Genomic DNA, 16,992 nt, shown 5'->3' on the forward strand with positions numbered 1-16,992 from the left:
GTTACTGGAGGTTTATTATTGATATATATTCCTTTGGTGGAGTCATGTTTCTCTGATACTTCAGGATCCTTGTAGTCCTGCATAGGTGTCTACACATTTGAAGAAGCAGTCAGCTCTTTCAGACTTTCTGGACTGACTTTGCTAAGAAATGACTTTTACCTGTGGTTGGGGCCATACTGCAGCATTCTGTAACTACAGGTCTAGTGATGTAGGGCACCAAGTGCTGGGGTGTGTGGTGGCACAGGTGTGGGGGAAGCATGCTGACTCTTTGGCTCAGGGTTTAGAGGTCCACATCACTGACAACTTCATAGTCCTTAGTGAGCACTGCAGGGTATCTACAGATCCTGCAAGGGATGTTGGGGTCCTCAGCAATGCCTTGAGCTCCAGTGGCTAGGGACCAGGGCAAGCAGCAGTACTGGCCAGAGCTGGTAGTGTGCACACACTTGGCTATAAGGGCCAGCTGCAGGTAGGTAGGGGCTGATTGCAAACAGACATTTAGTGATGGGTCCAGGGCCAGCAGCAAAGGCCAGAGCTAACTGTAAGTGCACTGGCAGCTGTGGGGACCCTGGCTGCTGGTGTTTCCTACTATGGCTTCACAGTCCTCCCCAGCTATGCACGGGGCAATGGAGGCCCGTGGTGTGCAAATGCACAGCTGAAGGGGCTAGCCCTGAGTGCATACACAGCAGTGAGTGTCAGCTGTGGGGTCTAGGCTGGCATCTTGCACTTGCACAACTGCAGAGGCCTGGGCTGCCAGTGTGATTCCCTGGCTCTGCTGGGGGCAGGGAACAGGAGAGAGCTGGGTGGGACTTAGGTGGCTGGTGTCACGCAACACAAATACCTGTGGGGTAAAAGCTGGTGAGATCTGCAGGGGGTCTGTGGCAGCTCTGCTGGCCATTGATTTCTTCAGTGGCGAAAGCTACTGAGGTCACTTGCAGAGCAGATCATGGGAAACCTCAGTCTTTCTCTTGCTCTGTGGCTAATGCTTTTCCTCCTTGTTTCTAGCCATCTATGTATCTCAGCTTTGCCAGTCTTTGAGTGGGGTGAAACTGAAGTGGAAACTTTGTGCAGTGCCCCCAGAAGGCTGGGGAAAAGCTGGTCATTCACCTTGTTTTTCCTTTCCCTGCAAGGAAAACTCTTCCTGGTTGGGGAGTTTCCTTTTGGTGCTGAGCAATGCCGGCTTGGGGGACGGGATAATGCAGACAAAATGAAGCTATTCTTCCTTCCCCTCTTGTGCTTTTATTCTCCATTTTTTTTCTTCACTGTGTTACTAAAACATCTTAAGTGGACTTCAGAACTCTCCTGGAGCTGTTTTTATTCAGGGATAGCTGTCTAATTGTTGGTCTCAGTGGGGGATCAGAGTCTGGGATCTCCATCTTGGTTGTTTGCTCATCTCAGGAAGGACGGAGTCCTCTCCTGTGGACTCCGACACCTGGTAGACTTCATAGTGTTTTCAATGCCTGCAGACTTTGGTGAGTATCCTGGAAAATCAGTTGTTCCAAGGGGCACTCTCTAGGTCCTCAAGGCCAAAAATGTATCTTCCTTAAGCCCAGAACCACAGCTCCAACTGCTTCGCCAACAGTAAATAATTATCTCCATTCTGGCCTAGCGGGAGGTCTGTAGGACTGTTTGTCTTCCAGAGAAATCGTTATCAGTTTTTCTGCCTTTTTCCCAGTAAGCCAATATCAAGGACATTTATGTCTTGGTTTAAAATGAATAGCGAGACACAGGGCTATTATTTTAAATTCTGGGCACCATTCCAGAAATGTATGGAATGGGAATGATTCTCTTGAGGAGGGATTTCTAAGCATTGCAGGCGTCATTTGGATGTCAGCTACGTAGCCCAGTACATAGGTCTAGTTGAAATGGTAAGAAATTAGATGCCAACTCCTTTCAGAGTTGGCCTAGTAAGGATTCCACTTTCATATCTTACCATTTTGGGTAGCAATTCTTTAAAAAGAAATTGGTTCTAAGATGCTCTGTAATAAGAAATGATGTCAGCTATGCTAACTTGGTCAGAATAGCCCATCTTTTAGTACCAGACGTGTTTGAGCTGTGCACGACTGTTACATGATTCAGTCATCCTGATAATCCTTTTTTTTTTTTTTTTTTTTTAGAAATGCATTTACTCTTTTTTTTTTTTTGACAGTTTTGCTTTATTTATTTATTTATTTTGGCTGTGTTGGGTCTTCGTTTCTGTGCGAGGGCTTTCTCTAGTTGTGGCAAGCGGGGGCCACTCTTCATCGCGGTGCGCGGGCCTCTCACTGTCGCGGCCTCTCTTGTTGCGGAGCACAGGCTCCAGACGCGCAGGCTCAGTAGGCGTGGCTCACGGGCCCAGTTGCTCTGCGGCATGTGGGATCTTCCCGGACCAGGGCTCAAACCCGTGTCCCCTGCATCGGCAGGCGGACTCTCAACCACTGCGCCACCAGGGAAGCCCCTGATAATCCTTTATTAATTTTTCCTGCTCTGCTTTTCTTAATGGTCACTGATGAGAACGTAATCAACACAGAGCTCCTAGCAATGAATGTGTCCCAGGGACCTCAGCTCCAAGGCTCCTGCCCGAGCTTACCATCGAAACATGCCTGTGACTCAGACTGGTCACCCACCAAGTTTGCTTTTCCGCTGCTTGTTTCTATCGTGTGATCAAGACATTGGATGTGCCTGGATCCCAAGGGCCTTCCTCTGTTCTAGACATTCCAATCTAATCACTCTGAAAAATATGCAATGGAGTAAATGCCACTTTAACTATAAGCTTGCTCCAACTGGATTAGAATCAAAATAAGCATGCTTAAGACAAAAATTCGATCGGAAAGTTAAAATCAGTGATTGCGCTTCTGAGACGGGAGTCCATTTTTATTTCATGATTAAGTTATTTTCTTTTCTCATTCTTATTTTAATATTCTCATTTCCGCTATAAACCTACACCATCATCCAGTCCCGTACATTGTTTCTCAAGTAGCTCTCCTTCTTACTTGCCTTTTATTTATCTTTCTGGTCTCACTTTGGGTTTACTGCCTCTCTCCCCTTCAGGGCACCCTGAGTTCTGGATGCAGATCTAAGCATTGCAGAGAAGCCCTAAGAGCAGAGGTTAGCAAGCAATGATGAACACTGGCTTTAGAGTTAGACTGGGTTTCAAATTCTAGCTCTAACACTTAGTAGTTGTGTAATTTGCACATGGTGTTTACCTTTCTCAGTTCCAATTTCCCTGGTCATAAAATAGGAAGAAATCATATTTATTTCTACAGGGTGGTTTTCAGGGTCAATGAACTTATGTAGGTAATGCCCTTGGCAAAGGTCCTGGCAGATGCAGGAATACCCCCCTGACAGATGCTGCTTCCTGATATGAGTAGGAGGATGCTCACCAGATCCCTGTGTAAATCTGGAATCAGGAAGAGTTCAAATCTCAGATCTGGCTCTGGAGGGTTGCAAGACCCTGGGCAAGTTGTTCAATTTCTCTGTACTCAGTTGGCTCTTTTGCAAAATAGGGATAAAAACATCTCATAGGTATCATTTCCGTGTGGATTAATACTAGCTTTTTCTAAAAGATGACTGTCAGGATACATTTGCCTATATAAAGCTACCACGGTACATCTTTCTCTGAAATAGCCTGGTAATGAGAAAGAAATATGACCATCATTTGTAAAGGTTCCCAGGGGCAGTTACTCTTGTTCCATCCTCATGGCCATAAGCAACACCTTTTATTCAAATCATATAGTAACCTGGGACTTCCCTGGTGGTGCAGTGGTTAAGAATCCACCTCCCAATGCAGGGGACTTGGGTTCGATCTCTGGTCAGGGAACTAGATCCCACATGCATGCTGCAACTAAGAGTTCGCATACCACAACTATGAAGCCTGCGAGCCGCAACTAAGGAGCCCACTGGCCGCAACTAAGGTGCCTGCCAGCCGCAACTAAGACCCAGCACAACCAAAATAAATAAATAAAATTAAAACAAACAAACAAACTATATAGTAACAGACTTTTTACTTTAGATGAGGTCCTCTGCAATTGGAATGCGTAGTGTTATGAACAAGTTTTCTCTGCTTTGCATTCCTTCTACAGATTCAGATTATAGGAGGGGGGAGGCCTGTGCAGCTGACCTGAGATTGAAGCTGATTAGACTCCAGAAACCACAGGGGTCTATGGTGGATCATGGTGAAGAACCAAAAACCTCAGATGTTCTAAAAATGAGATTTCTTTTTCTAGTCAGAGATAATGGAACCCATTCCATTATAAAAGGATACACAGAAGAGAATGAGTGAGCTGTTTATTTTACTACTAGCAAAGGGCCTTACGGTCAGATGTATTCTTGTCCCCAGTTGTTTGCTACAGCTCTCTGTGTGGGGACTGTCCTTTCCATCCCATGGACGTCAGGTTTCATGTGACTAGGTTTGACCAGGGAAATGTGAGCAGTATGCCACTTCCAAACAGAAGCTTTATGAGCCACTGGTAATTTTTTGCTCCTGGTAATTCCTTCTAAGAATCCTCTCAAATGATTCCCTTATGGGGGCCAGAAGTACAGGGATGGCCACTGGACCTGACTGACCTCTTCTTGGCAGTGCTGCAAGATAAGCACAGTTTGTCTAGCTTTTCACTTTAGGAGGTAGCGACACGCTGTCCTCAAGCTTGGTTTCCAGTCAACACAAACATGCACACACATACACACACACAGACACGTCTCTCATATATATTTATTTTTTCTAGATGGTTGAATAAATTCCCCTATCTTTTATCTTCTGGGAGATAATTGAACTCCTTACTGAAGTTGGAAAATGTGGTGCCAATGATACTGTAGTAAATGAAAGAACTTCATCAACTTCTCATTAGAAATCGAATCTCTGTGTGGAGAGCATAATAATATAGCTGCTTCTCATCATCTACCACAGAACTTGGTTCAAGGATGACTTTATTGAAAGTATATGATTAAAAGCTCTCATTAAACTTATTCAAAAAAAAGTACCTCCCTAACTTCTGGACCAGCACTGTCCAATAGAACTTTCCATAATGACAGAAGATTTCTCTATCTGGGAGGTCCAATATGGCACCCACTAGCCACATGTGGCTCTTGAGCACTTGAGATATGCTAGCATGACTGAGGAGCTGAATTTTGAATTTAATTAACTGAATTTATGTTTAAATTTAAAGGACCACATATGGCTGGCAGCTAATAAGTTAGACAATGCCCCTTAGATCTGACAATGGAAGAGTATCTTTTCCTAATAATTGAAGCACTCTTTCATGTTACTATATCTGGCACTAAGGAACTTATACACATGTATATATATCTGTGTGTGTATGTATAAATATATATATATATATTTATAGTTATCTCTCTATCTATACAAGTACCAGGCAACTCGCCCTTTTATGTTCAGGAAGCCATATCACGTGGATCCAAGAAAGTATTGCCTGTTCTGTTTTAGACTCATATGGGTCCTCTCAATAGAGATATAATCTAGCTTTATGGAGAAAATGTTATAATAAAGCATTTCCCCAAGATAGTCCCAATATGCAAACGGCTAGTACCGTATCCTAGAATCATAAGTCAAGGACATTCTTATTTAGTCCATTCATTGATCTAGAAAGAACCGCTCCCGAACTATCCTGACAACTTCCAATATTATACTCTCAAATCTCTACGCTTTAGCTTTTTATCTTTATACTGGACATTAGGCTCCCAACTTCTTCTAACAACCAGATTTTAGTTGCCCCAGTCATTGAACTGAAACCGAACTGTATTTTCATCTCAACTGATAATTTTTAATAAATAATAAGTTTTTGTCCCCCTGTTTTCAAAGGAGTCATCTCACTGCAAAGATGTAATATTCAGGGAACTACTGTCATTGTTAAGGCCATGGGATTTGGAAAATACTAATACCTGATTATGAGCATATAATTATTTGGGAGGCTGGAGGCTGGTGTATTATTAGGGACACCTGGACACTGACTCTTTTTTTTTTTTTTTTTTTACTTCCTGTGGCTACAGCCTTCCAGGTGGACTTTCTCAGCGAGTAGAGGCCAGGGAATTCCTTGCCAAGACAGGCCACATTGGTCACTGCCTCAGAGAGGTCCTTTATCCCTGTCTAATTAACTAAGACGTTTAATCTATTCTTAATGAGGGTGTGGTGTGATCTCTTCTCCTTAATTATAGAGCGCCAGAAAGGCCTGGCTCTACTTGCTAGTGACAGTGTGAGAATTAATTCATCTGTAGGACTTCACCTAGCAACTATTATTATGGCCCCAATCAATGATTATTGATGTCGTTTTGTTCTTACTGAGTTCTAAAATCGAAATGCAATTTTACTCAAAGAACAAAAAAACTTCTAAGAAGCGTAAGATCTTTTGGAATAAAGTAAAAGACTATTCAGTAGAAAGAGAGAAAGCTACACCAAGTATCTGGACACCAAAAGTAACCCCAAATTCAAGGTTTTATAGTTTTCTATTAAAAAACAAAGTATGGGGCTTCCCTGGTGGCGCAGTGGTTGAGAGTCCGCCTGCCGAGGCAGGGGACGCGAGTTCGTGCCCCGGTCCGGGAGGATCCCACATGCCGCAGAGCGGCTGGGCCCGTGAGCCATGGCTGCTGAGCCTGCGCGTCTGGAGCCCGTGCTCCGCAACGGGAGAGGCCACAACAGTGAGAGGCCCGCGTACCGAAAAAAAAAAAAAAAAAACAAAGTATGATGGGATGAATAAATTAAAGATCAGCCTCCCTTCTACAGACAAGCTAGGCATGACCAGCCCTGACCTTTATTCATCTGAGAAAAGGAAGTTAATGAGAGGAAATTTAGAAGGAAAGCTGGGGCACGCTGAGGTTTCCACAGGCTGTATGTGGTTGCTTCTGTGACAGACCCTGGAATTTCTCCCAGATTTTGTCTCCAGTTACCCTCAGCCCAATATGGGTGTATTCCTAAAGCTCTAAGGCACCTGCCTATGAACAGTGGGCCCCGTAGGAAGCTCCCAGTGTGGTTTCAGGGATCCTCTTTGCAGACAGAGGCAGACGAGAGAGCTGTTCCTCAAGTCTTCCCATGATAGAAAAGAAATGCTACCAGCAGGAGTAGCCTCAAATCCACAGGGTGACACATTGAATCAGATTTTCTGAACTTGGAAACTAAGTTGGACAGTTTTGAAAATATATCAACTCTTTCAAACACTATCCTGAAAGAGATCATGCACTTTCCGAAATGGTTGACCTGCATCAGGACCCGACTTAAGCAATGAAGAATTCAAATTGAATTCAAAGAGAATATTAAAATATGGGACCAGATATTTTACAATGTTTAATGTAAACCATCCACCAATCTTATATGGCTTATATCTAATGTAAAAGAGAACAAGTCACAATGATTTATTTCTCAAAATTTAAATACAGCAGGGATCAGAAAGAGTGGAATATCAGGAGTATGTTCCATATTGTTGTGTCTTTATCCTCCAGGGGAAAATGTAAAACTCTGCAGCTAAAGCATCAACGTGATCGCTTAATGACGGTGAACATTTAAGAATTTGCTCTGAGGGAGATAAAGTGGAAATTTAAATAGTATTTCAACTTGCCATTAGTGTGGGTTTTCACTGTCTGTTTCCAAATGAGGACACAAGTGAAAGATAATGGGGGAGCTGCTCGGGCTGTATTATGTTCAGACAAATCCTCTTCCTTTTACTGACTCGGTAGATAACACGCTGCTTTAATTGAAGAGATGGCTTTGTTTTTAAGCTGTTTGTCTTTAAAGAAACTTTAAAGTTTCCCTATTTGACACATATTCTTTTTTTTTTTTTTTTTGCGGTACGCGGGCCTCTCACTGTTGTGGTCTCTCCCGTTGTGGAGCACAGGCTCCGGACGCGCAGGCTCAGCGGCCATGGCCCACGGGCCCAGCCGCTCCGCGGCATGTGGGATCCTCCCAGACCGGGGCACGAACCCACGTCTCCTGCATCGGCAGGCGGACTCCCAACCACTGCGCCACCAGGGAAGCCCTGACACATATTCTTATAGTCCTTGGATGCAAAATGTCTCCATGTGCATATAGACACAGAAATACATTTTATATTTACCAAATAGGACAGCGATTTATTCCAAGTTGCAGAGTCACCTCCTCTAAGAAGATATTCACTCTCCTCATTGCTAAGAATATGTACTCCTTCCTCCTTGCCCGATTATATACTGTCCATTCCCTTTATTTCTGAACCTCAGCAAAGGGTCTACTATCCTGTCAGATGAGTCTAATTAAATTTTAGGACATATTCAAATACTAGAAATAAACAAAAATAAGACAAGAGCTCATGCATAATAACAACAGTAATCATCAGAGCGGTCATTTAAATACACACTTTTACTCAAGCAACCTAAACATCACAATGCAAAAGTAGAATAGAATTTAAATTTAAATCAACATTCTACCCCATAAAAAAGCAGCTGGGCGGGAGCGAAATTGACAAAGATACTTTTACTTTACCCGTGTAAATATCAGACTGCTTTTTCTCCCTAGGCTTGCTTTTCTTTCTTTGGCATGACAGTTCTGATTCTTCAGCCTCCCCATGAAGAAGAGAAAAATTCCCTTGAAGCTGAACTAAATTCATCAGCAAATGAAATTACATTCATCTGATAAAATGCTAAATGGAAAAAGGCAGGTTTATTTTAAGCAGTCAACAGGCTGTTTTAGTTAATCATGCACAGTGCAAAAGACAGGAGTTTGGTTGCTAAGAAAATGGTTGGCATGTTTCCACAAGATACATGTGATGTGAAATGCATCTGCTCGTTTTAACAGGGAAATAGAAAAAAAAAAAAAAAAACAGTTCAGGGTATCTTTAGTGAGTCACTGTGGAACACAGAGCGAAAATAACTTGTGTTGTCAGTTTATTTTATACCACCTTATTGTTATAACGTTAGCCTTTTCTTATATTCAAAATTTTTCATTATAATAGTGGTATTTTGTTAGAAAATTGATATATATTCATTGTAATAAACTGGAAAAATAAAATAAGAAAATTAAAATCTGCCATGACACACACGCAAACACAAATATCAATATCTACAATGCCTGGTGTATGCATAGTCAGGGCTCAGTATTTATTTGCTGAATGAATTCATATATATTTATAAATATGGGATCGTACTGTATATACTTTTATAACCTTTTTCTTCATTAAGATATTCAGCATAATCAATTTTCTATATTATTAAATATTCATCTTTAGCATTTTTTAAAATAGTTTCATCATTATGAGACATATAAGTTGTTCTCTTGCAAGACTTTTATAATAGCCAGGAACTAAACACAAGCATCTCCCCCACTGAAGCTGATACTATGATGCTGATGAAATCTGAATATGTTCAAGAGTTTCTGCTTGGATGTTACACTTATACCTCTGGTTCTTGAGACAGTCACTGGAGTCTCAGCTGTTCTGATCATGTGTAATTTCACCATTTCCGACATCAGATACAGACTTTCACTACTTAGATAGATGCTGTCAGCATCCAGGCATACTAACGTGAGAGAGACTAGCCAAAGATGGAAACCTGCTCAGCACCCCCGTACATGCCACAGTGGTCCTCAGAGTGAGGTAACCATTGACACACATGTCCACAGCATCTTCAAGGTGGCTGTTGTGGACAAAGAGGACAGGCCAAAAGAATGGTATTAGATCACAATGTAGAAGAATATATAGGTTAAGAAAGCTATGGATTATGTGATCCAGAAGGCTGAGAAGTTCAAAGCAGAAAAATGAGAAGCAGAGAAACATGGCTGGTAGTGAAACCAAACAGGACCCTGTGGGGCTCCTGGGCACAAAAGCCTTTCTGTGTTCCCCATTTCTTGATTACAGGAAATAGGCTTCATTCAGCCTCCCTGACCGTCCCTGAGTTCCAACAGGCAGGTTCAAACAGTTGCTAATTAGGGAAGGGAGGGGATGGTGAGACAAGGGAGGAGCAGTCAAGAAACAATAGTGCAGCCTTGGGGCAGGGCCCTGGTTCCCCCTCAAGGGATACACATAACAATATCTTTGAGCTGTTTTGCAGATACTGAAACCCCCATCAGGTGGGAGAAGTTAGCTGTATGCTGCCCACCAGAACGTAGATCCCAGACTGGTTGGAACCAGAAGGTTGATGATGCTGACTCCCACTTACCTCACCATCAACCAATCAGAACCATGTCCACGAGCTGATCACGCCCTCTTTGAACCAGTACTATAACACTCCTCACTAGCCCCTCCAGGTCGGGACACACAATTTTGAGGGCATTGGCCTGCTGTGGTCCCCTTTGCCTGGCAAAGCAATAAAGCTATTCTTTTCTACTTCACCCAAAACTCGGTCTCCAAGGTTTAATTCGGTGTCAGGGTACAGAGGCTGGATTTCGCATCAGTATCTCCTGAGAACTCACTTGAATCCAGTCTTCACTAAGGACAAAATGGAAAACAGGGAAATTCAAAGCAAAAACAATGATGGAAGGCAAACAGAAGATTCTTGAAGATTCAGTAAAGTCCTCAAGGCTGAACAAGAACTAGCCTGCTGAGAAGGAAGAGTTTGAGTATCAGCAGGATTATTGAAGAATTCCCAGGGGCAGAGCCCCCCTGTCAGAATATGCCTCATCTGAACCCACTGTCAAAGCAGGTGACCATGCTGACCAGAAGGAAAGCTGTGTTCCCAGATCTGTCACAGAGTTTAAATACGATCCAAGTCAGTTCAGTGGCAGTGGAAAACATTGTATTTAAACTGTGAATTAAGCTGCAGAGATATATAGATCCAAATATGTAAAACAGCTCAAACAAAATAGACGTCAATTCTTGCTCACTTAACTGACCAAGGCAGATGTTCCTGGGTGGTGGATGGGCCATCTCCACACAATGACTTAGGGATTCAGGCTCACTTTATCTCCTCCAGGGCTTCATCCCCATCATCTGCTTCCAGGTAATGAAGAGCAGGGAGAGCACAGAGGGCCACAGCTGCTTCACTAGCGCCTCGTCTCAAAAATGGCATTCAGCAGAAACTAACACACCCTTGTAAAGCAATTATACTCCAATGAAGATGTTAAAAAAAAATGGCATTGATCACCAAAACGCAGTCATGTGATCTACCTGCAGGGAGGCTGACATAGCACCTGTAGGCCAATTGCATGCCCCCAAAGAAGAGAAGATGGATTGGTGGGGAGGGGAGGGAAGAGCTCACACAGTTTGCAGTTGTTTAAATTTGCTCATACTTTGTATACTTGAGCGATTCTTATTGCACTCAAGCAGTGTTGTGAGTCGAAAATAAAACGTATGTCTTGAAGAATAAAGAGCCACTTTAAATTGGTGCCATAAAAACATGTAGAAGTTCTGGGCTACGTGGGCTACAAAATTCTAAATTCTGGGCTACAAAATTCTAAACCTTTTTATTAAAGATCATCAATTGACCTTAAGAAATTTTTCAATTTATATTCTCAACTCCACACAACTGTCTACATCATTGCCAACACTATGTACAGTATTAACATTTTAAAGCTTTTATTATATATATATATACAATTAGATTGTAATATTATATTATATATAATATGTATATTTCTTCCTCTCACACACAAGATAAAGTATTCAAACAATAGAGAAAAGTTGAGTGAGAGATGTTAAAAAAAAAATCACCAGAGGGAATCACCACTAATTTGTTGACCATCTTTTCATACAACACTCTATACAGATACATTCCACAAAAAGATTACATTACACTTGCTTTTCTAAAAATTGTGGACATTCTTCTTGTTCTATTTTCCTTCTTTTTTTTTTTTTTTTTTTGGTTTTTTTATTGCCTTCCTTCCTCCTTTCCTCCCTCTCACCACCCTCCCTCCCTCCCTCCCGTTTCTCATGCTTTACCTTTAATGGCTGTAACTTAATCACTTTACTAAGTAGGTCCTGGATCAAGGAGGTACGATTACATGGCAACTGAGAGAATGGACCCTACAGCCACACTGCCTGGATCTGAATTCCATCTTGTCCGTGTACTTGCATTCATGACCTCTCTGTCTTCTTATCTATGAAGTGGATAATAATAGTACCTACCTCATTAGGCACTGTTAATCTATGTGAGGATTGAATGAGTTAATATGTGTTATGTGTCTTGAACAGCACCTGGTGCATAGTAAGTGCTATATGTGTTTGCTATTATTAATCTATCCACATGTTACTAATATTTTCTCCTGTGTATGGTTTGTCTTTTGGCCTTACTTATAGTACCATTTTTCCATAAAGACTAAAATGTTTTTATGCAGTAAAATATAGCTTTCCCTTATAGCTTTCCTATTTCCAAAAGTGTCTTATAAAAGTCTATCTCTTTATTTCCTTTTATGTCAACTATGTCACATATATGTTTTTCTAATTTATGCTTTCTTTCAATTAAAATTGAGAGTGGAGTTTTTGGTGACTGTTTTGGTAAAGCCAAAGCTATCATTCTATTTCCTTAAGGTTTCTACATTGGTGTTTGCTTAGAGATGCCATTGCCACCCACTTATAGGTTAACTAATTTATGGAAAATTGATGTAGGCAGAGACATAACTTTTTTTTTCTAGATTGTTTGCTAATTATCCCGACACTAGTTATTATCCTCTGCTCTGATTGAGGGAGCCACTGAGGACTGGTCCCTTCCTTGCAGCATGACAGGACAGAAGCTGCGCCCCTCCTTTTGTTACAGAGTCGGTTGAGAGAGAGGTCTGTGCCTACAGTCAACTCTTAATTACCATCCCCTAGATGACTCACTAGCAGATCAATGAATCTTTTTTTAATTTTATTATTTATTTATTTATTTATTTTTGGCTATGTTGGGTCTTCGTTTCTGTGCGAGGGCTTTCTCTAGTTGTGGCAAGCGGGGGCCACTCTTCATCATGGTGCGTGGGCCTCTCACTATCGCGTCCTCTCTTGTTGCAGAGCACAGGCTCCAGACATGCAGAATCAGTAGCTGTGGCTCATGGGCCTAGTTGTGGCTCTGCGGCATGTGGGCTCTTCCCAGACCAGGGCTCGAACCCATGTCCCCTGCATTGGCAGGCGGATTCTCAGCCACTGCGCCAGCAGGGAAGCCCAGATCAATGAATTTTTTAAAAGACTAAAAAAAAAAAAAAAAAAAATCTCAGCCTGGGCTCCTCGCACTACTTTCCACTGGGCTCTGCTCAGAGCTGTCAGCAAACATTAACTGTACATAAGTCAGCTTGGACGAACACTTTTTTAAAAGCATATAAATGTCTTACAAAGCTAAGTATAAGCGAGTCTTGAAATTTCCGTATTGTAGCTCTCTATGCATTAGGATCATTAATGATGACAAGTCATGGAAAGGTGAAGAGTTTCTTCGAAAAAATGAAATCCACATGTTATTTCTCTGACTAGGGCCCTCTGGTATGATTTTATAGATTGGAATGAAGACAAAAGGGCTTAAAGGAAGTTTGGCAGAGGTAAGTCACCCCAAAATATAGAGTTTTGACTTTGGAATATAGGATTAGTGAGTCAACAGCTCACAAAACGTTTTTTATAAGACTCTCTCTTGTCATGGAGGGCTGCAGCCTGAGATTCTATGAGGAAGGAGCTTAGACACCTCAGATGTCACAAGTCTTTTTGTATCCAAAAATACTTATTAACAGAGTTATGGATGTTGGACTGTAATACCGGTTTCTTAAAATCATTATGGTTCAGTTATGGTCTATGGCAATGCTCTTCTAAGTATGTGTGGTGAAGAACCAGTTATTTTTTCCAATCTGCAATGAATTACTAGAAAAATTAAATGACAGTGAAAACAAATATATGTAAAAATAGAAGCCCCATTTTTTATTACTAGATTTATTAGATACCAAATTACTCTGTCACTTTGCTCAAAAGTTCCTAAATGCTAACTTTTAATTTCTGGGCTGATTTCATTGCAGACCAGTCATAGTAACACACTTTGAGTGGCACTACTTTACACCATTTCTGGCTCCTAAACGAAGGCATTTTTCAAAGCCAAGGATTCTCCATCAGAGAAGGGTGAAAAAAGGATTAATGCACAACAGTGAACTGTGGTCTGTGTAACTGCAGCAAATGTTAGGACCTCTTCATTCCTGTGACCTGGTTAGATAAATTGTCCTTTGGCCTAATATTTAGTTCTGAACTGGTAAAGCCGTGATACACGTGGAATCTCTCATTCTGTAAGTAACGTTCAAATCCTAAAGATGCTGACTGTATAACATATTCCCCTTTTCAACTGTAATTTATTCAATGTTTTCCATGCTTAAGAATTTTTTTTTTTTAAATCAAAGCCTATACAGTGCTGTGTGGAATGGTACATAGCACAGAGCTTCACATTCTGGTTTTACTCCAAGTAAGGATTCTCTGAATCCCCTTGTTCTATGGTTCCCTAAACTGGGAGCTCTTGGCCTTTTAGGCACTGGCTCTGCCTTTCTCTTCAACATTGCGAGGAATCCAAATAGGAGCATTCATGGAGATCATTTTACTGATTTCCTTTCCTCTACCTCTGTGACTCTTTTTCGTTTTGCTTATTCTAATATCCTGTGTTTTGCTTATGACATATACCACTGAGTGTGATTATACAGGAAGAGGGTACTAGTAACCACTTGTATGTTGTTGGACTATAGGGAAGTCCATTTCTTGACTGTCCTTTCTCTCTGAAAAATGTGGATTTAATCTCCTGGAATAAAAAACATCAATTTTTATGCCATTTACTTAGAGGCATGATAGCTCCATTTCACTGTTTAGACATCAAGTAGTAATTTTCTTCACCAGCATTATTGCTTCATGCAACAAAATATTGGTCTTTAGAATACCTTTAAATATTTGTAAAGATGAGAAAAAAATTAAACCATTTATTTACCTTCCAGGGTATAGTTCTTTCAGTTATCTTTGATTAGACTGTGTTTAGAAAAGTCAGTTTATGGTTGATATAGTGGGCACAAGAAATAAGCAAAATTTTAGTGTCACGTTCCCAGTGAAAGGCCACTGCGCACTGTTACTTTTATCACAATCTATCTTAGCTCATTGACCTTACCGATAGCTCTGTCTTAGCATTAACACAGTAGCTGGTCTCTTTTCTTGGTTAACTACCATCCTCTTTCACTCTTAAAATTTGTCCTAGTATCATTTTAAGAAAGAAAAATCTGCTAATGTAAAGATTCGCATTTACCAAACAGACATGACTCCTAAAGCAATTCTATGCCAATCAAAATATACGATACACGTGGTTATACATATCAATTAACAACAATGATAAACAGGGATAATGTCTAAGCTCTACTCTAGATACTGTTTCAGTCATTCACCGGAAAGATGAAGTTCATCAATAGTCTTAAGAGTCTCTCTGAGTCTGCTTCAGGGGAGAGGCTGTACCAGTTAGAAGGAAGAGAAGGGTCTGAATACCTAGAACCAGGCACTTGCCCAGGGATGGGGAGACAGGAGGGGAAATCCATGGCGAGGTCAGCCCCACAGCCTCAGAGCTACAAATCAGTAAAACCTGGAAAGGCTTCCGGCAAACTACAGACTTCAGGTCCAACCACCGGGCCTCCTCCTCCTGCCCAGAACTCATGCAGCCACTTCCATTCTGGATCCCATCTCTTCCAGCTCCTCTCTCCTTGGGGACCTTATTCCATTCACTATCTTGGACATGTGGCTGCATAAAAATCAAGCTGAGGGAGCTTCACCATTATTTTATATCTTGTTCATACAAAGGTCAGAATGCCTCTAAAACTTTTCTAACTAGTCTACGCATCTCTAATACCTGGGATTTCACAAAGGAAAACCCAATTCTGACAGTCATTACACTGATTATCAAAACCTCCAGTATTAGAGATAAACGATTGCTAAGGCACCTGTAGCTGCCTCTGAAGGCAGAGTTTTGATTAAATGCTACCAGTAACCACCGCTGGAGTATGTATTTCCAATTAGAATAACTGCCTGCTTAAGGTATGGGTGAAAAAGAACTGAAACACGTATTTGCACACATAATGTCTGCTAAAGTATTTTAAAGTAAATTACAGACCACAAAATAAATACCTTCGCTTTAAAAAATCAAGCCCCGTGAAACAGGGGACTACATTTAGGATGTCCTCTTGCTCATTTCCTATTCATTCTTAACCCACGGCTATCCTTACCATCATACTAAGACTGATTCTACCAAGGTCGTTTATGACCTAGATGCTAAATCCAGTGTGCCACTGTGACTTCCCTGGTGGCACAGTGGTTAAGACTCCATGCTCCCAATGCATGGGGCATGGGTTCGATCCCTGGCCAGGGAACTAGATCCCACATGCATGCCGCAGCTAAGAGTTCACATGCCACAACTAAGGAGCCAGGGAGACGCAACTAAGGAGCCCACCTGCCACAACTAAGACCCAGCACAACCAAATAAATAAATAAATAAATATTTTTAAAAAAAAGAAAATATAAATCCAGTGTGTCAGGTCCTAGCCCAGTACCTGAAATACAGTTTTAAAGCGTCCATATTCATTTCTGTTATTTTAGGAGGAATTAAACATGTCTCAATCCTATTTTTCCCTTACCATATACTCTGAATGTTTTAATTATACTTCTGAAAAACCTTGATTCAGGCATGAGACAGGAGAGTCTGGAAAAATAATTAAGTGGAATATGCCATGTTCATTATTCAGCAAATGAATTCTCATCTCCCATGAAATGATTTATCAGAAAATTAAAAGTCAGTTTATTTCATTAAGTCCTCAAGCTCTCCTAAAAACGCTCAGCCTGAGACAACGCAACTATGTAAATGCACCTGAAATTAATGATAACTAAATGCCTCTGGATAAAGCACAGGTAGTAAAGATTCTCTCATGGATAAGTTAAGTCCCACATTTTTTTTTTCCGGCAGAATTAGTAGTCTAAGAATTGCTGACAACAAGACTTCTTCTTGTATTAAAGGTATACTATTTCCCTCTACCTATCCGTTTTAACTTCTCTTCAAAGACTCCAGACTAAATAAAGGAACTAGAAGTAGATGATAGGTTCACAGGGGCATTTTTAGGCAGGCAGTGGTTATATGATACTACATCCTGTT

Source organism: Hyperoodon ampullatus, assembly GCF_949752795.1.
Source record: "Hyperoodon ampullatus genome assembly, chromosome: 12".
NCBI lineage: Eukaryota > Metazoa > Chordata > Mammalia > Artiodactyla > Ziphiidae > Hyperoodon > Hyperoodon ampullatus.